This window comes from Plecotus auritus, assembly GCF_963455305.1.
Source record: "Plecotus auritus genome assembly, chromosome: 3".
NCBI classification, from domain to species: Eukaryota; Metazoa; Chordata; class Mammalia; order Chiroptera; family Vespertilionidae; genus Plecotus; species Plecotus auritus.
This window is the reverse complement of record NC_137772.1, coordinates 173,456,695-173,481,978: the sequence shown is the minus strand read 5'-3', so window position 1 is coordinate 173,481,978 and position 25,284 is coordinate 173,456,695. Positions and strand designations below refer to the sequence as shown.

Sequence of the window (25,284 nt, the reverse complement as noted above, 5' to 3'; positions counted from 1 at the left end):
AATATCTATTTCCCACCAAACACTGTACCTTTAGCTCTCTTTTCCACAGCTCTTCTTCTTTAAATTGATTTTAAAGAGAGAGAGAGGAAAGTAGAACTATATATAGAGAAATATCTATTTTTGTTGTTTCACTTATTTATGTATTCATTGGTTGATTCTTGTATGTGTCCTGACCAGGGATCAAACCTGCAAGCTTGGTGTATCAGGACGATACTCTAACCAACTGAGGTACCTGACCAGAGCCCCCACAGCTCTTCTTGCTTGTAAACTAAATAGAGGGCAATTGGCCCCATTCCAGCTACTATCAAGTCAAGTAAGCATCATTAAACTGTTTAAGTTCCTTTATTTTACCTGAAAGTTAGCTTACCCCAAATTTTCTCTGAGCCCCTATCACAACTAAAGCCAGTTTAAGACCTAAAATCCTTCTAGGTCAGGTCCACAGGCCTGAAGGACAAAGGGAAATTTCAACTAAAAGTATGAAGGCCCAGGCCGGTGTGGCTCAGTTGGTTGAGCATTGTCCTATGCACCAAGAGGTCATTGGTTCGATTCCCGGTCAGGGCACATGCCTGGTTGCAGGTTCAATCCCCAGCAGGGGATGTGCAGGAGGCAGCCGATCAATGTTTCTCTTTAACACTGGTCTCTCTCTTTAAAAGAAATTTTTCTAAAATCAATAAAAGCATAAAGAACCAAGAAGTAAAACAGTCAAAAGAAGAATGTCTTAGTGGTTTCCAGTGAATCAAGTGTGGGGAAATTTAGGCAAGAACTTTCATGTTCTCTACCAGCTGGTTAACCCTAAGAAAGAACTTTTTCCAACACAGCTTTTTCCTTAAGGAAAAAAGGATGGGGTAGGGTGAGAAAGGAAGGAATAATAGTCTGTTACCCAGGAGTGTGATATTTGTTGGTTAAACAAGTCACTGAGACTGCCAAGTGGTCTGTAAAAGGAAATGAGCAGACTCTAGTCTACAATAGAGAAAAAGCATCATTTTGGAGGGAAAAGAATAGTAGTGAATTAGACAGGGGTATAAATTTTCAAAATGCACTGGAAATGTTGTAACAATCTTTTTCAAAAGTATGTTTATAAATTCTTCAAGAAAATTTCATATAGGGAGCTTGGAAAATTCTGCACAATGTTCTAGAATCTAGAAGACTAACTTTCAAACAGAAAGTATTTTTCTATTATCAGAAATATAGTTTGCTCAAAACTGAGCTGAGAGAAAGGTTTTAAACCTCCATCAGGCTTTGCTCTGGTTAGGATTGTTTAATATTTTAAAAAGCAACTCCCCTTCTGTTACAACTCTGCTGCATAGTCCTGACTTGTTTTGTTTGTCCTCTAGCTCTTGTTCCTCTTTGTTGCACCCTTGCTCCCTTTTATGACATCCTTTTCCTCTTGAGCTATTTATTTTTCCCCAAATCAAAAGTTGGGGCTGAAGAGAACTAAAGGTGGCTGAAGAGATCTCCCACCATTAGCATCTCAGAGGGTTTGATAACTGTGAAAATGGATAGGAAAAAAAATTCCATCATAATTCTCACTAAACTCTAACTGAAATCTAACATGCCTAATTCATAATAGCAACCACACATATTTTCATATCACATTACAGCTATTAAAAATCTCAAAATATCCTTTATACTCATCACTACTTTGAAATTATGATATCACCAGAACTACCATTAGAACTTGTTATTTAATGAATTACTAAAAAAGCACATATATTACATTATAAAATATTTTAAAAATATTTTTGACAACTATCCTATCTAATAAAGAGGAAATATGCAAATTGACCATTACACCATAACAAGATGGCTGCGCCCATAGCTGAGGCCGAGTTCCCGAAACGAACCTTAAAGAGCAATCAGCAGGGACCTGAGGCTGTGTGGCACTGGGCCGGGGCAGGGGACCTGAGGCTGTGCCCCCTGCCTGGTGGACCTCAGGCCGTGTCCCCTGCCTGGGGGACCTCAGGCCATGCCCCCTGCCCCAGTGCCGGGCCGGGGGACCTGAGGCTGCACCCCCGCCTGGCGGGGCTTGACGGGGGACCTCAGGCCACGCCCCCTGGCCCAGGCCAGGGGACCTCAGGCTGTGCCCCCTGCCCCGGGCCAGGCGACCTGAGGCTGGGGCCCCCACCTGGCGGGCCTTGATGGGGGTGGGGCCAGCTGGGTCTGAATCTCACGTAATTTTGAGGCACACATGGGTGGGCGGGGACTTGACTCTGGTTCCCGTGGTGCGCCCCAGACTCTGACAGAAGGAAGATTTTCATATACATTTTACTAATTTTCTTTCATCTCTGACACTTCTATTATAGAGAAAGGGCAAATAGCAATATTAAAATATTTCCTCTAATTAATTCCCTTTTAATGTGCATGAATTTCATGCACTGGGTCATTAGTACTTCAAAATAATTGGTTTCCTTTATAATCCTATGTATTACACTTTATTAATTTTAAAACATGATTTTGAGAAGGGGTTCATGGGCTTCACCAAACTCCCAATGGGGGTCATGACACCACAGAAGTTAAGAATCCCTGATTACACCAGGTAGTGTACTTCAGAGGAAGAGGACCAAAATGGGCTGAATTTTACAAGGCAGGGCTCCAGTCATCTCTCTCTGCTATTTCTTTCTATTTAAATTTTTTTAAATCTATTTTACAGAGACAGAAATAAAGAGAGGGAGAGAAACACAGATTTGTTGTTTCACTTATTTTAGCATTCACTGGTTGATTCTTGTATGTGCCCTGATTGGGAATCGAACCTACAATCTTGGGGTATTCAGATATTGCTTTAAATAGCTGAGCTATTCTGCCAGGGCTCTCTGATATTTCTAACACAATTCTTGTACGGCTAAAGTAGGAGGGGGAGAATAAAAGTTTAGTAAAGCTTTTTATCAAAATGAATGTCAATTTGGCTTTTATTCCATTGTTCCTTATATTCCCTCTCATGTATTAAGAGTTAATTCTTGCCGAAACCGGTTTGGCTCAGTGGATAGAGTGTCGGCCTGCGGACTGAAAGGTCCCGGGTTCGATTCCGGTCAAGGGCACGTACCTTGGTTGCGGGCACATCCCCAGTAGGAGGTGTGCAGGAGGCAGCTGATCTATGTTTCTCTCTCATCGATGTTTCTAACTCTCTATCCCTCTCCCTTCCTCTCTGTAAAATATCAATAAAATATATTTTTTTAAAAAAAGAGTTAATTCTTAATAATTCTCTAGATTAGTCTTGAACTGCATGCCTAAGAAACTATCCCTCTGTAAGCAAATTCTCAAAGTACCTAAAATTATTAGGTGATGAAATTTTGGTTTTTAAAAACATAGATTATTCTATTGAATTACAATGAGTGGAGGAGCTCTCCCCAAAATTTCCTTTTTTAATTATTGGCTATTTAGAAATCTAGCTGTCCCATTTGTTAATATCCTTGTTAATGGGTCTTCCTTTGTTGTTTGGTTTTACCTATGACTAAGGTTTTGGCAAAGAGCCACTCAGGGAACTCTGGTTGAAGGGCAAACTGATAATTTTCAGTAAGTGTGTAGAAATTTCCAAGACACAGAAGGTGGGCATCATTCAAAATGGGGACTGAAGAATTTAAGTCACACAGGATCAGGAGAAGGCAGTTTATATGCCTTGAGAGAAGATTTATATGGTAATACAAGAATAGAATCTTTTTGTTTGTTAATCCTCACCTGAGGATACGTTTCCATTGATTTTTAGAGAGAGGGAAAGATAGAGAGAAATATTGATGTGAGAGAAACACATCGATTGGTTGCCTCCTGCATGGGCCCCGACCAGGACCCAGGCTGGGGAGAAGCCTGCTACCAAGGTACGTGCCCTTGACCGGAATTGACCTGGGACCCTTTGGGTCCACAGGCCAATGCTCTATCCACTAAGCCAAACCGGCTAGGGCTTACTTCTACTTTTTAATGTGGCTTCTAGAAAATTTAAAATTGCATATGTGGCTTGCATTTTACTTCTTTTGAACAGCTCTGATCTAAATAATATGCTCAAAGATCTGATAGGAATTTTAATTTTATGCCAATCTTGAATCTCTCCTCCCAAACTCATTTTCCCTAAATGCAATTTATATTATACCAGAGGCCCAGTGCATGACATTCGTGCACTGGGTGGGGGGTGTCCCACAGCCCAACCTGCACCCTCTCGCAGTCCGGGACCCCTTGGTGGACATCCCCTGAGGGGTCCTAAGCGCTGCTGCGGAGGCGGAAGAGGCTCCTGGCACTGCCACTGCGCTCCCCACGAGCCAGCTGGCGAGCCCGGCTTCTGGCTGAGCAGCACTCCCCCTGTGGGAGCACACTAACCACCAGGGGGCAGCTCCTGCATTGAGCACCTGTCCCCTGGTGGTCAGTGTGCATCATAGCGACCAGTCATTCTGCCATTTGGTTGATTTGCTTATTAGCCTTTTATTATATAGGATGGCACTGGCTCTCAACCAGGGGCAACTTCACCCCCAGGGGACATTTGGCAATGTTTGAGGACGTTTCTGCTTGTCACAAGTGGGGAGATGCTACTGACTTCTAGAGGGTAGAGGCCTGGACAGCTCACCAAAACAAATTATCTGACTCAAAATGTCAATTGTGTCTCTGTTGAGAAACCCTGCTACAGGGTAACAGGGAAAGGAAGAAAGAAACAACAAAAAAAGGCTGTATTTTAGTTATCCTCGCCAAACTGCCAACACATGTTTTTGGATCTGAATCTTGGAAAAAAAACACAAAACAGGCAGAAAACTTCCAACCTCACTTTATAAAATGGCTGATGTATTACAAGATCTGCAAATACTTAGGGAAATTAGGAAGATGGAGACAGAAGGCACTATAATTGGGAGAAGAACAGATTAAATGAAATTCTCATGTACTGCCTTGATAGTAACAAAGAAATAAAACAGAAGAAGTAAATCAAAACAAGTTTGGCTACCTCAGATTTTCACTCCCCAATGGAGAAAAAAATTAGTGAGAAAGAGATTTACTTAGTTTAAGAAATGTTAAGAAGCATAAAATGGAATATCAGGGCTATGAGGAAGTCAATCTGAAAACTGGTGTTAGTTGCAGAATGGGCAGGGAAAGTATACTTTTTTTTTTAAAGAACAGTTTACTGATTTTTAGAGAGAGGGGAAGGGAAAGGGGGAGAGAGAAACATCAATGCGAGAGTGCAACACCATAGGCTGCCTCCTGCATGCCCCACACTGAGGATCGAGCCCACAAAACAGACATGTGCCAACAGGGAATTAAACTGCTGTAAGGGAATTGAATCAACAACCTCTTGCTGCATATGATGACACTCAACCAACTGAGCCAGAGCAGGGAAAGTATAGTTTCTTATTAACACATTAAGTGCCCAGCCTGTTTTGTCTTCCGGATGGAAAGTATAGTGTCGGTCACCAGTGACTGACTGGGCGCTTAACGTGTTAACAATTTTAGCAATTCTAGTTAACAATTCTAGTTAGCACACTGGCTAGTGTGCTCAGTGGTTAGGGAGTTGGCCTGCGCACTGAAGGGTCACGGGTTTGATTCCCAGTGAAGGGCATGTACCTGGGTTGCACATTTTTTTAAAATGTTTAAAATGTACTTTTATAGATCACTGATAAATCCAGGAACACACATACTAGTAAATGCTATGAAAATAGTAGACAGTATCACTCTCAGCTTAGACAAAATGAGTGTCTTGTCTTCCTTCTTTTTTTTTTTTTTAATATATTTCTTTATTGATTTCAGAGAGGAAGGGAGAGGGAGAGAAAGATAGAAACATCAATGATGAAAGGGAATCATTGGTCGGTTGCCTCCTGCACACCCACTACTGGGGATATGCCCACAACCCGGGCATGTGCCCTTGGCCGGAATCGAACCTGGACCCTTTAGTCCGCAGGCCAACGCTCTATCCATTGAGCCAAACTGGCTAGGGCTTGTCTTCCTTCTTATCATGAGATGCTGGTATGTCACGGAGCAGGTATGCAGAAAATCTCACGTGCTTGTGACATTATCACATGGGTGGCATGTTTGATCCCTGGCCCCAGTCAGGGCACATGTGGGAGGCAATTGATTAATGAGTCCACATCAATTTTCTCTCTCCCTCACTCTCTCCTTCCGTCCCCACCCCTCCCTTCTAATCTCTCTTAAAATCAATGGGAAAATTATCCTCAGATAAGGATTAAAAAAAATCAATGGGAAAAAATATCCTTGGGTGAGGATTAACAAACAACAACAACAACAATTTTCCATGGCAGATCTTTGGTCAAACCACCTTCCATTTCTAGGAAGTTTCATTCTCACCCATCCTTCTGTGATAGAAGAATCTGGAATCCTACCTACCAGCAAACTGACTAAATGACCAGAGTGAAGTGAAGAGTTAGGAATGGCCTTAGCTGGTTTGGCTCAGTGGATAGAGCGTGAGACTGCGGACTGAAGGGTCCCAGGTTCAATTCTGGTCAGGGGCACATGCCCAGGTTGTGGGCTCGATCCCCAGTTGGGGGCGTGCAGGAGGCAGCCAATGAATGATTCTCTCTCATCGACTAGAGGCCTGGTGCACGAAATTCTTGCACGGGGGTGGGGGCAGGTACCATCAGCCCAACCTGCACCCTCTCCAATCTGGGACCCCTTGAGGGATGTCCGACTGCCGGTTTAGGCCCGATCCCTGTGGGCCCAAACCGGCAGTTGGACATCCCTCTCACAATCCGGGACTGCTGGCTCCTAACCACTCACCTGCCTGCCTGATCGCCCCTAACTGCCTCTGCCTGCCAGCCTGATCGCCCCTACCTTGCCCCCCTGCCGGCCTCGTCGCCCCTACCTTGCCCCCTGCTGGCCTGATTGCCCCTAACTTGCTCCCCCGCTGGCCTGATTGCCCCTAACTGCCTCCGCCTCAGCCCTTGGCCTAAGCCGCAGTCTGGCCTTCCTCTGCGGGAGGTGACCTGGTGTATCAGGGGAAGGCGCCACCCTCATTACCCCACTGCTGCCGCCACTGCTGGCCTGAGCCTGGGCCCTGTGCAGCCACCATGGCTTTGTCCGGAAGGACGTCTGGAAGGTCATCTGGAAGACATCTGCTCTAATTAGCATATTACCCTTTTATTAGTATAAATGTTTCTATCTCGCTCCATTCCTCTCTGAAATCAATAAAAATATATTTAAAAAAAAGTTAGGAATGGCTTGAAGAACAAGGATGGTGAGAACTGTAAATCAGGAATACATCTCAATGAATAAAGTCTTAAGATTTTTAATTTTTAAAAATTTATGTGTAACATATAAAATATAAATCAACAAATCCTATGTAATAAAAGCCTAATATGCTAAGTGTCCGGTCACCTGGTCGGCCATTCAACCAATCAAAGCATAATATGATAATGATATGCTAAGGCCATTCAACTGCTTGCTATGATGTGCACTGACCACCAAGGGGCAGATAGTCGACCGGTCAACTAGTTGCTATGATGTGCACTGACCACCAGGGGGCAGACACTCCAATCAGTAGGTTAGCTTGCTGCTGGGGTCTAGCTGATCGGGACTGAGTGAGATGAGCCGGACACGCCCTGGAGTCCTCCCGCAGTTCCTCCCCGGCTGGCCAACCTCCCACGTCCCTCCCCGGCCCCGGTCGTGCACCAGTGGGGTCCCTCAGCCTGGCCTGCGCCCTCTCACAATTCAGGATAAGAGACCCCCCCCCCCCCGCAAGTGCACGGATTTCGTGCACCAGGCCTCTAGTTTTTATATAAGTATACTAGAGGCCTGGTGGACAAATTTGTGCACAGGTGGTGTCTGGCTGGCCTGCCCTGATCGGGCCGGCCAGTGGTGGGGAGGGGACACGGGAGGTTGGCCAAGCCCGCTCCCAATTGGGGGGGGGGGCTGACTGGGGGCCAGGCTGGCTGAGGGGAGCAGCCACAGGAGGTTGGCTGGCCGGCCCCACCCCCATCAGGCTGGTTGGCCGGCCACAGTGCGTGTCATAGTGACCGGTCGTTCTGGCTGCTTGGCTTTTATATATTTGATGCCTGGGTAATCAGAACCCAGATCAAAATATGAAAGAGAGCGGAGGGATGGGCAAAAATGGTGAAGGGGATCAAGAAGTACAAATAAGTAAGTCATGGGGATATAGTATACAGCACAGGGAATAGTTAATAATCCTATATAATAAAAGGGTAATATGTAAATTGACCCTAATGGCAGAACAACTGGGAATGACCGGTTGCTATGATGCACACTGACCACCAGGAGGCAGATGCTCAATGCAGGAACTGCCCCCTGGTGGTCAGTGCGCTTCCACAGGGGGAGCGCTGCTCAGCCAGAAGCCAGCTTGTGGCTGGCCAGCGCAGTGGCAGGAGTCTCTCCCACCTCTGCAGCAACGCTAAGCATGTTTGACTAATGGGTTAGGCCCGCTCCCCGTGGGTGGACATCTCCCGAGGGGTCCTGGACTGCGAGAGGGTGCAGGCCAGGCTGAGAGACCCCCCCACACTGAGTGCACGAATTTTCATATACCGGACCTCTAGTATCATGATAACTTTGTATGGTGACAGAAGGTAATTAGAATTGTCATGGTAATCACTTCATAAGGCCTATAGATATGGAATCATTATGTTGCACAGCTGAAATTAACATATTGTATACCAACTATACAATAATAATAATAAAATGATTTCTCATGTCCTCAGATTAGTACTAGGAATAACAGTTTTTAAATTATATTTCTGAAACCCAAGGTTTTAGAAATATGAACAATAAGTGAAGTTAATAAAATAATTATTGGTCTCTTCAAGAAAAAAGAAGATATGAAATATTTCAGGCACTCCAAAGGGCTCCCTCATACCCCTCTTTCTTAAGCTTTTAAATGAAATAATTATTTGAAACACTTAATGTAATATCTGGCATACAGCATATACTCAGCTAGTTTTCCCTTTTTTAATCTCAAGGTAGACAGGTATTTTAGTGAAAGTTAGCTTTTCTTTGCAAAATAATTCAATGTTTAGGGAGAGTTCTTTTCCTAATCCTGTTGATACTAGTCTCTGAGAAGCTTTTTGAAATGGCAGCACTAACCAGTACTGAGGAGAAGGCTCAGGGGCACATGACAACTCAGGCCAAACTAAAGCTAAATTTTTGTCTGTTGACTCTGAGCCAAAGACAAGCATATGGACATTAGAAATGTAATCGTTTCAAGCTAAATCCTTGGTAAAGTATTGTGACCAATGAAATTTTTGTGCAATATGCACTCAACCCTTAGCCAAATTCATTCCTGAAATGTTGTTGTTGGCCACCATACCTCCAGTTTCCATGTGGATTTGCCTCAGATTTAAAAATGCTCTTATATCCTGACCTATGATTAATTCAAGTCCCTCTCCTTGTTTTAGAAGAGTAGACTGGGGGAAGGAGACATATCAGGACTCGTTAGCTATTAGGAAATGAGCACTGAATGCCTAAACTATTAGGAAACAATACAAGGAATTGAATTCATATTTGTGATAGACTGAAAAGTTGCTTATGCTGAAACCTAACTATCCCCACTTCTCTAAAGTTCCTGGGTTTGGCAGGGCTTCATGGACAGAATAGCTTTCTTTTATTACAGTATCAAGTACTTTGTGGCACATTTTGAGGAAGGAAAATAGTATGAAAAAGCTGGAGAGAAAGTATGGGGAGCAAGCTCTAGCATAGTGATACTGGTGGTGAGCAGGGTAGAAAGAATAACTGACCTTTCTCTGAACATTACTTAATCACTTCAATTGATCATATATTCTGAAGAAGAAACTGAGAGACCTGCAAACGTCTTGATAAAGCTTTGCAACCTCACTGCAATGCTTCTATTCCCAACGCAAGATACCATTTATGTTTGGGGAAGTAGGGGAAGGGAGAAGAAGGGAAGAGGCTAAATACCCACACCTCAAAGCCAACATAACTTTCATCTGCACCTTAGTCAATCCTAGGCTCCTGCTCTTACTTCAAGATGCTGCTGTTTATTAAATGAGTCACACATCCTGCTTTGAATGCTTCATGGCTCTTGAATGAATCATTTCAAAGTACAGAACTGTTCAACAAATAAATACAACCACAGCAGCAACAGCTCATAGGCTGCATGTGTGAGCAAGGTAATTTATAGAGGAAAAATAAGAACAGGAAACTTCTTCCCAAAATACTCTGAAGAAAATATTGTCAGGGGAATGAAGGAGGACAAACTAAAGGGAGGGGGGAAACCCACCCATTGAATCTAAGGTAAATTCTTTCATCTCTGGATTGAGGAATTTTCTGTTTGGGGTGACTGTTTGAGTATCTTAAAGAGAAGATTCTAGTAGCTGACTAAATTAGTCCATTGTAAAAAGAAGGAATTTTGAGAGCAGAGACATTATATGGTAGTTGGTCTAACAGCAAAGTCATCTGGTATAATATAAGCAAAGTCATCTGGTATAATGTAAGAGCAAGGATCCTCATTTGTTTATTTGTAGAAGATCCCAAGCACCTAGAGCAGGAGATGCTTAATAAATATTTGCTGAATAAGTAAATGTCAACTAGCATAACTCATTAAAGTGCTACCAAGTATCCCCAACTTAAAAAGCCATTGTCCATGTGTACAAAGGTGGGAGAATTTTCATCGTTCATATCCAAAAGGAGAGTTGGTTAATTTTAAATACCAACTCTTTCCTAAGGAACTAAAGGCTGGGCCCAGTTAAGACTAAGAATGCCCTAATTAAAGGAGTTTAGAATAAGAAACAAATAGAATTCCAAAAATTAAGACAGCAAGAAAAGGTCAAAATGGCAGCAAAAGGTTAACTATCAGAAAGGGAAACTAAAAAAAACAAACAAACAAACAAAAAAAAACAACTCATTTAAAACTGCATAAAAAGTAAAATAAAAAAAAAAACCAGGAATGCTGAAACCGGTTTGGCTCAGTGGATAGAGCGTCGGCCTGCGGACTCAAGGGTCCCGGGTTCGATTCCGGTCAAGGGCATGTACCTGGGTTGCGGGCACATCCCCAGTGGGAGGTGTGCAGGAGGCAGCTGATCGGTGTTTCTCTCTCATCGATGTTTCTAGCTCTCTATCCCTCTCCCTTCCTCTCTGTAAAATATCAATAAAATATATTAAAAAAAAACAAACCCCAGGAATAACTTTAACCAAGGATGTAAAAGACTTGTACTCTGACAATTATAAGACATTGAAGAAAGAAACTGAAGAAGACACAAATAAATGGAAGCATATACCATGCTCATGAATGGAAAGAATTAACATTATTAAAATGTCCATACTACCCAAAGCAATCTATAGGTTCAACACAATTCCTATCAAAATACCAATGGCATATTTTCACACAACTAGAACAATCAATCTAAACATTTATATAGAACCACAAAAGACCCTGATGAGCTACAGCAATCTTAAGAAGAACAAAGTTGGAAGAATCATGCTAACAAAGCCATAGTAATCAAAACAGCATAGGGTAGCTCAGTGGTTGAATGTTGAACTATGAACCAGAAGGTCACGGTTTGATTCCTGGTCAGGACACATGCCCAGGTTGTGGGCTCAATCCCCAGTAGAGGGTGTGCAGGAGGCAGCCGATCAATGATTCTTTCTCATCATTGATGTTTCTATCTTTCTCTCCCTCTCCCATCCTCTCCAAAATCAATAAAAATATATTTTTAAAAAATTTATTTTAGCCCTAACCGGTTTGGCTCAGTGGATAGAGCATCGGCCTGTGGACTGAAGGGTCCCAGGTTCGATTCCGGTCAAGGGCATGTACCTGGGTTGCGAGCACATCCCCGGTGGGGGACGTGCAGGAGGCAGCTGATCGATGTCTCTCTCTCATCGATGTTTCTAACTCTCTATCCCTCTCTCTTCCTCTCTGTAAAAAATCAATAAAATATATTTTTTAAAAAAACAAAAACAAAAACAAAAACAAACTTATTTTAAAAAAAAGCACGGCATGTGAAAAGACGTAACACATAGCAGGCACCTAGTAATTACTCAATAAATGTTAAACATGAATCTGATTCTTAAAAAAAACAATACCCAGCATGGTACTGGCATAAAAACAGACATATAGGCCTGGCCCCTGTGAATCAGTGATTAAGCTTGTCCCATGCACCAAGAAAGAGGTCATGGGTTCAATTTCCATTCAGGGCACATGCCCAAGTAGCAGGCTCCATGCCCAGTAGGGAGCGTGCAGGAGGTAGCTGATCAATGTTGATGTTTCTCTCATATCGATGTTTCTATCTCTCCCTCTCCCTTTCTCTCTCTCCAAAATAAATAAAAACATACACACAAAAACAGACATATAGATTAATGGAACAGAATAGAGAGCCTGCCCTGGCTGGCATGGCTCAGTGGTCAGAGCATCAGCCTGCACACCAAAGGGTCATGGGTTCAATTCCTGGTCAAGGGTGGGTACCTTGGTTGCAACCAATCGATGTCTCTCACATCAATGTCTCTCTCTCTCCCTCTCTCTCTCCCTTTCCATCCACTCTCTCTAAAAAAAAAAAATCAATGGAAAAAATATTCTCGGGTCAGGATTAGCAAAAACAAAAACAAAACAAAAACACACACAAAGAATAAGCTCAATATGGATAAAAGACTTAAATGTTAAGACTTGAAACCATAAAATTCCTACAAGAAAACATCCTATATAATAAAAGCCTAATATGCTAAGTGTCTGGTCGTCCGATTGTCTGTTCAACCAACCAAAGTGTAATATGCTAATGATATGCTAAGGCCGCTCAACTGCTCGCTATGACGTGCACTGACCACCAGGGGACAGACAGTTGACCGGATGACCAGTCGCTATGACATGCACTGACCACCAGGGGGCAGATGCTCCAATCAGTAGGTTAGCTTGCTACTGGGGTCCGGCCGATCAGGACTGAGTGAGACAGGCCGGACGCACCCTGGAGCCTTACTGCAGTCCCTCCCCGGCTGGCCAAACTCCCGCGTTCGTCCTCAGCCCCGATCATGCACCAGTGGGGTCCCTCGGCCTTCTGCGCCCTCTCACAACCCAGGACTCCTCAGAGGATGTTGGAGAGCTGGTTTTGGCTCGATTCCTCAGACTAGGCCGAGGGACCCCACTGGTGCACAAATTCGTGCAATGGGCCTCGATAGAGGTAGGGAGTATAAACTCTGACATTTTTCTTAGTAATATATATCCTGGGCAAGGAAAGCAAAAGAAAAAAATAAATGGGACTACATCAAACTAAAAAGGTTTTTTCACAGCAAAAGAAACCCATCAACAAAACGAAAAGACAATCCACACAAAGAAACCAAGATGGCGGCATAGGTGAACACCTAAACTGCTGCCTCGCACAACAATTTTAAAACCACAGCTAAAAGACACAACGGACATCATCCAGAACCACAGGAAAGCTGGCTGAGTGGAAATACTACAACTAGAAGAAAAGAGAGGGGCATACGGAGACTCAGAGGAGCTGCAAAAGGCTGAGGTACGGACACATGCACGCAGAGAGGACTGACTGCTGAGTGTGCCGCTGGCTTTCTCTAGCGGGAGGAAGACAGAAGCTCCCGACTGTGCTGAACTCCAGTTCCGGGTGAGAATCTGGGAATCCTGATTCATTGGGGGAGAAACTGGACTGTTTGGCAGCGGGAGAAACTCGAGGGCGGCATTCTCTCAGAGGTGCTTGCAGCGATTACCGAGGGACACTGAGACCCAGGGGCCTCACAGGGCAGGACTGATGGGAAGCCAAGGCTGTCTGCTCAGCCCTGAGACTCCACCCCATCCAAGCTGAGCACAGAGGCTATTGCAATTTGGCAAGTCTTGTCTCATAAGGGTGTCTCCAGCACAGAAGTTCTCACAGTGTAGACACAGCTGATCCTCACAGCCAATTGGCCTGGAGGTCAATTCCTCCCAGTGATACCAACAACAATCAAGACTTAACTACAACAAGGCTGAGCACACAGTCCACAAAGGGGTGCACCAAGAGTGTCCACCTCAGGTAACTGGGGAGGCTGAGCCACTGGGCCCTAGAGGACACGTACCACACAAAGCTACTCTACCAACTCAGGGAAGCAGCGAAAATGCAGAGACAAAGAAACAGATCACAAATGAAAGAAATAAAGGAAAACAAACGACTGGATATAGAGTTCAAAACCACAGTTATAATGTTTTTCAAGAATTTCCTAGAAAAGACCGATAAATTTAGCGAGACCCTTGAGGATATGAAAAAGAACCAACTAGAAATTAAACATACACTGACTGAAATAAAAAATATACACAGACCTAACAGCAGACTAGAGGATCGCAAGAATCAAGTCAAAGATTTGAAATACGAAGAAGCAAAAAACACTCAACCAGAAAAGCAAAAAGAAAAAAAAATCCAAAAATTTGAAGATAGTGTAAGGAGTCTCTGGGACAACTTCAAGCGTACCAACATCCGAATTATGGGGGTGCCAGAAGAAGAGAGAGAGCAAGATACTGAAAACCTATTTGAAGAAATAATGACTGAAAAATTCCCCCACCTGGTGAAAGAAATAGACTTACAAGTCCAGGAAGTGCAGAGAACCCCAAACAAAAGGAATCCAAAGAGGACCACACCAAGACACATCATAATTAAAATGCCAAGAGCAAAAGACAAAGAAAGAATCTTAAAAGCACCCAGAGAAAAACAGTTAGTTACCTACAAGGCAGCACCCATATGATTGTCAGCTGATTTCTCAACAGAAACTATGCAGGCCAGACGGGAGTGGCAAGAAATATTCAAAGTGATGAATAGCAAGAACCTACAACCAAGATTACTCTACCCAGCAAAGCTATCATTCAGAATTGAAGGTCAGATAAAGAGCTTCACAGATAAGAAAAAGCTAAAGGAGCTCATCAACACCAAACCAATATTATATGAAATGCTGAAAGGTATTCTATAAGAAGAGGAAGAAGAAGAAAAAGGTAAAAATAAAAATTATGAACAACAAATACATATCTATCAACAAGTGAATCTAAAAATCAAGTGAATAAAAAATCTGATGAACAGAATAAACTGGTGAATATAATAGAATCAGGGGCATAGAAAGGGAGTGGACTGACAATTATCAGGGGGAAAGGGGTGTAGGGGGTGCGGGAAGACACTGGACAAAAATCGTACACCTATGGATGAGGACAGTGGGGGGGGAGGTAAGGGCAGAGGGTGGGGTGGGAACTGGGTGGAGGGGAGCTATAGGGGGGAAAAAGAGGAACAATTGTAATAATCTGAACAATAAAGATTTATTAAATTAAAGAAAAAGGAGGATAGCAATCCAATTTAAGTTCTGAAAAGAAATATTTCTGTTATTTGATAAAATAAATTTTCAAGCAAATAAAAAGAAAAGAAAAAGAAAAGACAATCCATTGAATGGGAGAACATATTTGCCAATGATACATCTGATAAAGGGTTAATATCCAAAATTTATAAAGAACTCACATAACTCAACATCAGAAATACAATCCAATTAAAAAATGGGCAAATGACCTGAATAGACACTTCTCCAAAGGGGACATACAGATAGCCAACAGACATATTAAAAGATGCTCAACGTCACTAATCATCAGAGAAATGCAAATGAAAACCACAATGAGATATTAATTCACAACTATCAAATGGCTATCATCAATAAATCACCAAGTGTTGGCAAGAATGTGGAGAAAAGGGAACCCTTAAGCATTGTTGGTGGGAATGCAGATTGGTGCCACCATTGTTCCTCAAAAAATTAAAAATGGAACTGCCTTAAAAAATTAAAAAATAAAACAAAAAAACAAAGAAAAAAGAAATAAAACTGCCTTATGACCCAGCAATTCCACTTCTGGGTTTATATACACAAAGAAACCTGAAACACTAATTTGAAAGAATATAGGCACCCCTATATTCACTGCAGCATCTATATATATAAAAGCCTAATATGCAAAGTGTCCCCTTGGGAGTTCGACCAACTAGGAGTTCGATTGCTTGCTATGACGTGCGCTGACCACCAAGGGGGTGGCGCGAAACAAAGGAAGGCCCCGGCCAGTAGCCGGCAGCCGCTAGGGACCCTACCTGTGTACGAATTTTGTGCACTGGGCCTCTAGTTACTTATAATAGCCAAGCTATGAAAGCAACCCAAGTATCCATAAATGGATGAATGGATAAAAAACCTGTGGTACATATACACTGAGTGGCCAGATTATTATGATCTCTGAACACATAATAATCTGGCCACTCAGTGTATATCCTAAATAATAAAAGGCTAATATGCAAATTGTCCCCTCGATCAGCAGGCAGGCCGGCCAACTGCCCATGTCCCCTCCCCCTGGCCAGACCCCACCCATGCGCGAATTCATGCACCGGGCCTCTAATATATATATGTGTGTGTGTGTGTGTGTGTTTGTGTGTATACACACAAACACACACACACACACACACACACTTAGTGGCCAGATTACTATGTGTTCAGAGATCATAATAATCTGGCCACTCAGTGTATATAAGGAATATTATTCGGCCAGAAAAAGAACAAAAATCTTACCAATTGTGAGAGCATGGATAGACCTAGAGGGTATTATGCTGAGTGATATAAGTCAGTTAGAGAAAGACAAATACCTATGATTTCACTTATATGTGGAATCTGAACAACACTATACAACAAACAAAACAGAAATAGACTTGCTACAGAGAACAAACTGATGGCTGCCAAAGGGGAGGTGGATTGTAGGGCTGGGTATTCAAAAAACGGTGAAGGGGTCAAGAAGTACAAATTAATAGTTACAAAACAGTCATCAGGGATGTAAAGTACAGCATAGGAAATATAGTTAATAATATTATAATAACTGCAGGGTGCCAGGTAGGTACTGGAAATATCAGAAGGAACACATTGTGAAGTATATAATTGCCTAATCACTAGTCTATACACCTGAAACTAATTCTATATAATAAAAGCCTAATATGCTAAGTGTCTGGTCGTCTGGTCGTCCGTTCAACCAATCAAAGCATAATATGCTAATGATATGCTAAGGCCTCTCAACTGCTTGCTATGACATGCACTGACCACAGTCGACTGGCTGACCAGTCGCTATGACATGCATTGACTACCAGGGGGCAGATGCTCCAACCAGTAGGTTAGCTTGCTGCTGGGGTCTGGCCGATTGGGACTGAGTGAGACAGGCCGGACACGCCCTGGAGCCTTCCCGCGGTCCCTCCCTGATCCTGATTGTGCACTGGTGGGGTCCCTCGGCCTGGCCTGCGCCCTCGGCCTGGTCTGGGACACCTCAGGGGATGTCAGAGAGCTGGTTTCAGCCCGATCCTGCTCAACACAGGAGCTGCCTCCTGGTGGTCAGTGCACTCCCACAGGGGGAGCACCGCTCAGCCAGAAGCTGAGCTCATGGCTGGTAAGCATAGTGGCAGTGGCAGAAGCCTCTCCCACCTCCGCGGCAGCGCTAAGGATGTCCGACTGCCAGCTTAGGCTTGCTCTATCAGACATCCCCCGAGGACTCCCAGACTGTGAGAGGGTGCAGGCCGGGCTGAGGGACCCCCCCCCCCACCGCCGCGTGCACGAATTTCGTGCACCAGGCCTCTAGTACAAAATAATACTGAATGTAAACGGTAATTGGTGTGGCTCAGTTAGTTGGGTGTCATTCCATGCACTGAAAGGTTGCTGGTTAGATTCCCAGACAGGGCACCTGCCTAGGTTTCGGGCTCAATCCCCAGTAGGAGGTGTGCAGGAAGCAGCCAATCAATGTTCCACTCTCGCATGGAGATTTCTTTCTCTCTCTCTCCCTCCCTCTCTCTAAAAACCAATTAAAAATCTTTTAAAAACTAAATTAAATAAAAATTTTAAAAAGGAAGGGGGGAAAAGGCAGCAAAGGGAATTTAAAATCAATAGGAAGACAATAGTGTGGGGAAGGACTGCAGAGGGACCTAGAGAAGGGTGGAGGGCGTTAAGGGGGGATAAAAAGGGGCTGTCTGCAATACTTGCAACAATAAAGATAAATTAAAAATAAAATAAAATAAAATGAAACCAATAGGAAGAATTTCTTGACTCTGAGTGAGAGAGGTTTAAAATCATTTCCAAAGACAGTGGGGGCTTGGGGATGGGAAAAACAGGTAGATGATCAAAGGGCACCAACTGCCGAAACCGGTTTGGCTCAGTGGATAGAGCGTCGGCCTGCGGACTGAAAGGTCCCGGGTTCGATTCCGGTCAAGGGCATGTACCTTGGTTGCGGGCATATCCCCAGTGGGGGGTGTGCAGGAGGCAGCTGATCGATGTTTCTCTCTCATCGATGTTTCTAGCTCTCTATCCCTCTCCCTTCCTCTCTGTGAAATATCAATAAAATATATTTAAAAAAAAAAACACAAAAGGGCACCAACTTCCAGTTATATGATAAGTTTGGGGATCTAGTACAGCATGGTATCTATCATTAGTAATACTGTATTATATGCTTGAAAGTTGTTAAAAGAGATTTTAAATGTTATTACCACACCAAAAAAACAACAGTAATTATGTGAGAGATTGGAGGTTTAACTAACTTACTGTGGTAATCATTTCACAATAAACTTACATGTTCTATGTCTACAATATCTCAATAAAACAAACAAAATATCAAAAAAATCATTCCCAAAGATTTTAAAGGAGTGTAAAATACATCATAGTTTTCTGGACTTCTTTTATTTTTGTGACTTTATTTGCTCCTATTTCTCCACTAATGCTTTCTATCTAGGTCAGGATCTCTACTGATATGCAAATCTACTTGTTTTCAATTTTGTGCCTCCACACAATCTCCCTATTCTCATACATGTCTTCCCATCTCCCCGAGTTTATCTAAATCGTACCAATTTTTCCAAGGCCCAGCTGAAATCTAATTGCTTTTTAAAAATATGTTGTTTTTTTATTAATTTCAGAGAGGAAGGGAGAGGGAGAGAGAGAGAGATAGAAACATCAATGATGAAAGAGAATCACTGATTGGCTGCCTCCTGCACGCCCCCTACTGGGATCAAACCCACAACCCAGGCATGTGCCCTTGACCAGAATCGAACCCGGGACCCTTTAGTCTGCAGGCTGACGCTCTATCCACTGAGCCAAACCGGCTAGGGTAGAATTTCCAACCCTTTTAAAGTATGAACACTATCCCTTGTATGTATTTACAACATTTTGTTTTTTCAATAGTCGATGGACACCCATGTTTTAGATATTGTCAATAACGTGGCTATAAATATGGGTGTACAAATATCTCTTGAGACCCTGCTTTCAATACTTTTGGTTCCATATACTACTAGTATATACTCAGAAGTGAAATTGCTGGATCATATGGTAATTCTATTTTTAATTTTTTGAGAAGCTGCCATACTGTTTTCCACATTGGTTGTACCATTGTATACTACCACCAACAGCATAGAAAGGTTCCAATTTCTCTACATCCTCGCTTACCTTCTTTTCTTTTTAAAAAAATATTTGATAAATATTCTGTCCATTAGTAACTAATATTTGAGAACTTTTATCATATTAATGGAGCTTAATCTAAGAGAAGTTCAACTTACATTTTTCAAAATATTTCAATACTGGGTATTAATAAGAGATAATTATGGTCAAAATTATTATGCCAAAACTTGTAATAAATGTTTGATAGTAGTACACATACAATTCAGTTTTTGGTGTAAGGTTCTTTGGCAGTCAGAAAGAACATCTGATTTACTATGCTAATAGAAATACCTTTTTTTAAAAAAATATATTTTATTGATATTTTACAGAGAGGAAGGGAGACGGATAGAGAGTTAGAAACATCGATGAAAGAGAAACATCAATCAGCTGCCTCCTGCACACCCCCTACTGGGGATGTGCCCACAACCAAGGTACATGCCCTTGACCGGAATCGAACCCGGACCCTTCAGTCCGCAGGCCGACGCTCTATCCACTGAGCCAAACCGGTTTCGGCAATAGAAATACCTTTTAATGCTGGGATGGCCTCTTCCTGGTATTTCTTTTGCTGCTGATTTTTAGCATAGTTATCTGTGACTGTATGAATGGAGTTGAGTGGCAAGATGCTCATCATGTTTACTCCAAATAAGAGTACATACCCGATTACTATAGTAATGAGGAGGTAGACAGGCAATGCAACTGCCCAATACTTTTGAGACCAATAGGTCAAGCTTAAGGTGTTCAGCCAAAACTCAGGAACAAAAGCCCACACGAGATACAGGATGAAGCCAAACTGGGAGCTTATGAAAAGAACAAAAGCCATAAATAGCTCTTTCTGGCAATGGCAACGGTGAATTTTCCAACATTTTCCCTGAGGTTTTGAGACAATGAGGTCAAGGTGGTCCTCAACCTTGATTCCTTCAAGCGCCCACTTGGGCCCCTTCCAACAGCTCAGCGAGGAGTCGAGGGGCGACGGTGCCTCCTGTCCTGGCGCAAGCGCACTGTCTATTTTCTTTTCTTAATAGTAGTCATCATAATGGGTGTAAAGTGGTAGCTCATTGTATTTTGATGTGCATTTCCCTAATGATTAGTGATGTTGAGCATCTTTTCATGTACTTATTGGACATCTGTACATTTTCTTTGGGGAAATGTATACTTTGCCAATTTTTGAATCAGGTTGTTTTTTTGTTGTTGAGTTTTAAAAGTTCTCCATATGTTCTGGATGCTAATCCCTTATCAGATATAGATTTCCAAATATTTTTTCTCATTCTTGGGGCTGCCTTTGTACTCTGTCTTTTAATGCACAAAGTTTTAAAATTTTAGTGAAGTTCAATTGGTCTTTTTCTTTTCTTACCTGCACCTTTGGTGTCATATTCAAGAAATCACTGCCAAATCCAATGTCATGAAGCTTTGTCCTATGCTTTCTTCTAAGCGTTTTATGGTTTTAGGTCTTACAGTTAGATTCTTGATTCATTTTGAATTAATTTTTATATATAGTGTTAGACAAGAGTCCAACTTCACTCTTTTGCATGTGGAAATCTAGTTTTCCCATTTGCTGAAAAAACTGTCCTTTCTCCATTCAAAGTGATGAATAGCAAGGACCTACAACCAAGATTACTCTACCCAGCAAAGCTATTATTTAGAATTGAAGGTTAGATAAAGGGCTTCACAGACAAGAAAAAAATAAAGGAGTTCATCACCACCAAACTAGTATTACATGAAATGTTGAAGGGTATTCTTTAAGAAGAGGAAGAGGAAGAAGGAGGAGGACGAGGAAGAGGAGGAAGAGGGGGAAAAGGAGGAGGAGAATATGAATAAAATGGCAATAAATATATATCTATCAATTGAATCTACAAATCAAAATAAATGAACAAGAAATCTAATGAACAAAATATACTGATGAATAAAATAGAATCAGAGGCATGGAAACATGGCACAGACTGATGACTCTGAGAAGGAATGGGGAAGGAGAAGCGGGAAGAAATTAACCACATCTACACTAATAAAAGAGAAATATGCAAATTGACCATACCTCCACGACGACCATCAGCCAATCAGGAGTATGCAAATTAACACAACAAAGATGGCGGGTTAATTTGCATACACAGACACAGAGCGGCCAGGTGGGCAGGGATGCCTGCTATGAGGGGGAGGGCAGGGGGCAGAGGGAGCTACAGGAGCAGTGCTCCGGCCGGCCGGGAGCAAAGACTTGCAAAGGCTCCTGGGCGGCAGCCGGGAGCAAAGCCAGGGGAAGGAAGGCCTATTCTTGCATGAATCTTTGTGCAATGGGCCTCTAGTATCTTATATGCATATATGCCTTACCTATGGACACAGACAATAGGGTGGTGAAGGCCTGGGGTGGGGTGGGAACTGGGAAGGGGGTACTGGAGGAAGAAAGAAGGACATCTGTGATACTCTCAACAATAAAGACTTAGTATTAAAAAATAATAAAAAATGCTATCATTGCCCTAACTGGTTTGGCTCAGTGGATAGAGCGTCAGCCTGCAGACTCAAGGGTCCCAGGTTCGATTCCAGTCAAAGACATGTACCTTGGTTGCGGGCACATCCCCGGTAGGGGGTGTGCAGGAGGCAGCTGATGGATGTTTCTAACTCTCTATCCCTCTCCCTTCCTCTCTGTAAAAAATCAATAAAATATATTTTTTTAAAAATGCTATCATTAAAAAAATAAAAATAAAATCTATTAAGACTTAATTTGTGGCCTAGAATATGATGTACTCTGGAAAATGTCCCCTGTGCACTTGAAAAGAATGTGTATGCTATTGTTGTTGGTCAGAGTGTTCTATATATGTCTGTCAGATCAAGTTGGTTTATTGTGTTAAGTCTTCTATTTCCTTATTTTCTGTCTGGTCTTTCTATCCATTATTGTGAATGAAGTATTGAATTCTTCAACTATTAATGTTTATTTCTCCCTTCAATTCTGTCAGTTTCTGCTTCATGTATTTTGACAGTTTATCATTAGGTATGTAAATGTGTAAAATTGTTATAGCCTTTAGCTGTATTGAAACTTTTATTAATATACTAGAGGCCTGGTGCACAAAAATTTGTGCACTGTGGGGGTCCCCTCAGCCCGGCCTGCCCCCTCTCACAGTCCGGGAGCTCTCAGGGGATGTCCTCCTGACAGCTTGGGCCCGCTCCCCGCAGTCTGGCCTCCCTTTGCGGGAGGCGACTGGGCCATCATGGGAAGGCACCGCCCCCATCACCCCGCTGCTGCCGCCATTGCTGGCCACCGGCCCTCCTCGGTCCTCGCGGCTTTGTCTGGAAGGATGTCTGGAAGACGTCTGGTCTATCCAGTCTAATTAGCATATTACCCTTTTATTAGTATAGATAATGTCCTCTTTATCTCTTATAACTTATTTTGATCAAAGATTTATTTATTCTGCTGTTAGTATAGCTACCACTGCTCTCTTTTGGTAACCATTTGCATGGGACATCTTTGGCATCTGTTCACTTTCCACTGAGCCAAATCGGTTAGGGCTGGCATCTGTTCACTTTCAACCTGTTTGTGTCTTTGGATCTCAAGTGAGTCTCTTAGAGACAGCATATAGTTAGATAACGTTTTTATCCATTTCACCAATCTCTGTCTTTTGATGGAAGAGTTTAATCCATTTGCTTTTCAAGTAATTACTAATAAGGAGGAACTATTGTCACTGTGCTCTTTGTCTTCTATTGACCTATAGCTTTTTTGTCCTTCATTACTATCTTCTTTTTTAGTTGATTTTTAAATGAATTGCTTAAATTTCTTTCTCATTTCCTTTTGTGTATATTCTATAGTTACTTTCTTTGTGATTACCATGGGGATTACATTTAACAACCTAAAGTTATAATATTCTAATTTGAATTTATACCAGTTTAACTTCAATAAATGCAAAAACTGTGCTCCTTTACAGTTCTCAACCCATCCCTTTTGATTGCTGATGTCACAAAATTACATCTTTATACACTGTAGGCCCCAAAACATAAACTAATAATTCTTTTAAATACATTAGGCTCTTAAATTATGAAGAAAAGAAGATTTGGAGTTACAAATTAAAGTTACAGTAATATTAGCCCTAGCTGGTTTGGTTTAGTGGTTAGAGTGTTGGCCTACAGACTGAAGGGTCACGGGTTCGATTCCGGTCAAGGGCACATACCTCAGTTGCAGGTTTGATCGCTGGCACTGGTCAGAGTGTATGCAGGAGGCAACCAATTGATGTGTCTCTCTCACATTGCTGTTTCTCTCTCTGTCTCTCCCCCTCCCTTCCACTCTCTCTAAAAATTAAATCAATGGAAAAAATATCCTTGTGTGAGGATTAACAGAAAAGAAAAAGAAGAAATAAAGTTACAGTAATGTTAGTTTATGCATTAATAATTTTTTTCTTTAAAAGTATTAGTCTTTTGCCCTAGCCAGTTTAACTTAGTGGACAGAGTGTCGGCCTGTGGACCAAAGGGTCCCGGGTTCGATTCTGGTCAAGGGCTAGTACCTTGGTTGCCGGCTCCTTCCAAGGCCCTGTCAGGGTGTGTGCAGGAAGCAACCAATCAATGTGTTTTGCTCACATTGATGTTTCTCTCTGTCAGATCAAGTTGGTTTATTGTGTTAAGTCTTCTATTTCCTTATTTTCTGTCTGGTCTTTCTGGTCTTTAGAATTGAAGGTTAGATAAAGGGCTTCACAGACAAGAAAAAAATAAAGGAGTGTTTGTGTGAACTAATATAAATTCAAAGTAAAGGAGCGGAGGGGAGAGCAAGAGAACCCTCCGCTCTTTCGGCTCCGCGGGCCAGATAGAACAGCCGAACGGGCCGGATCCGGCCCGCGGGCCGTAGTTTGCCCACGGCTGCTCTGTGATCCGAAGCAACAATCAGCAATCAGACCACAGATCTCTGATATTTAGAGGAAAGGCAAAAATGACCCCATCCTCCCTCTCTCTTACACTCTCTCTAAAAGATCAATGGAAAAATATCCTCAGATGAGGATTAACAACAAAAAAGTATTAGTCTTTTAAATCCTGTAAAAAGCAGAAAGTGCAGTTACAAACCATTATTACAATAATTCTAGCTTTATAATTTCCCATATACTTACCTTCCTTGAGATTTTGATTTCTCCCTACAGCTCTGAGTTTACTTTCTAGTATCCTTTCATTTTACTTTTCAGGACTCCTCAAGCATTTCTTGCAGGGCAGGTCTAGCAGTCACAAACTCTTTCAGCCTTTGTGTACCTAGTAATGTCTTAATTACTCCCTCATGTTTGAAGGGCAGTTTTGCTGGATAGAGGATCCTTTTTAAAATATATATATTTTTAATTGATTTGAGAGGAAGGGAGAAGGAGAAAGAGATAGAAACATCAATGATGAGAGAATCATTGATCGGCTGCCTCCTGCATGCCCCACACTGGGGATTGAGCCCACAACCCAGGCATGTGCTCTGACCAGAAATCAAACTGTGACCTCCTGGTTCATAGGTCGATGGATGCTCAACCACTGAGCCATGCCAGTCAAGCTGGATAGAGGATTTTTTCTTTTAGGACTTTGCATATATTGGCCCTCTGTCTTCTGGCCTCCAAACATTTTTATTTTCTGTTTCTTGCTCTCAATTATTTCCATTCTCCTATCTTCAAATTCACTGATTCTCTCTTCTTCCCTGCTCAAATCTGCTCTGAATCTTTCTAGTGAATTTTTCATTTTAGTTATTGTACTTTTCAGCTTCAGGATTTCTTTTTGGTTTCTTTTTAGGTTTTCTATTTTCCTGATATTTCTGTTTTGTTCACACATTGTTTTCTTGATTTTCTGCACATCTTCCTTTAGTTCTTTGAGCATCTTTAAGGCAGTTGTTTTAAAGTCTTTGTCTAATAGATCTGCCATCAGGTCTTTTGCACAACAGTTTATTTTTTTCCTTTGAATGGGTCAGACTTTGCTCTTTCTTTATATGCCTTGTGATTTTTTTTGTTGAACATGGGACATTTGACTAACAAAGTTGTA

The 25,284-nt window shown here is 42.2% G+C and overlaps 1 protein-coding gene and 1 pseudogene across 8 annotated transcripts in view; both read right to left on the bottom strand.

Moving 5' to 3' along the window:
• LOC308243413 (cyclic AMP-dependent transcription factor ATF-7) overlaps positions 1-25,284 on the bottom strand; it is a 109,311-nt gene that overhangs the window by 27,916 nt on the left and 56,111 nt on the right. The window lies entirely within an intron of this gene.
• LOC308243414 (phosphatidylinositol N-acetylglucosaminyltransferase subunit P-like) lies at positions 19,541-20,180 on the bottom strand (annotated as a pseudogene). Its single transcript has 2 exons — positions 19,843-20,180; positions 19,541-19,608 (listed from the first exon to the last, which is right to left on the bottom strand). The product of its transcript is annotated as a phosphatidylinositol N-acetylglucosaminyltransferase subunit P-like (transcript).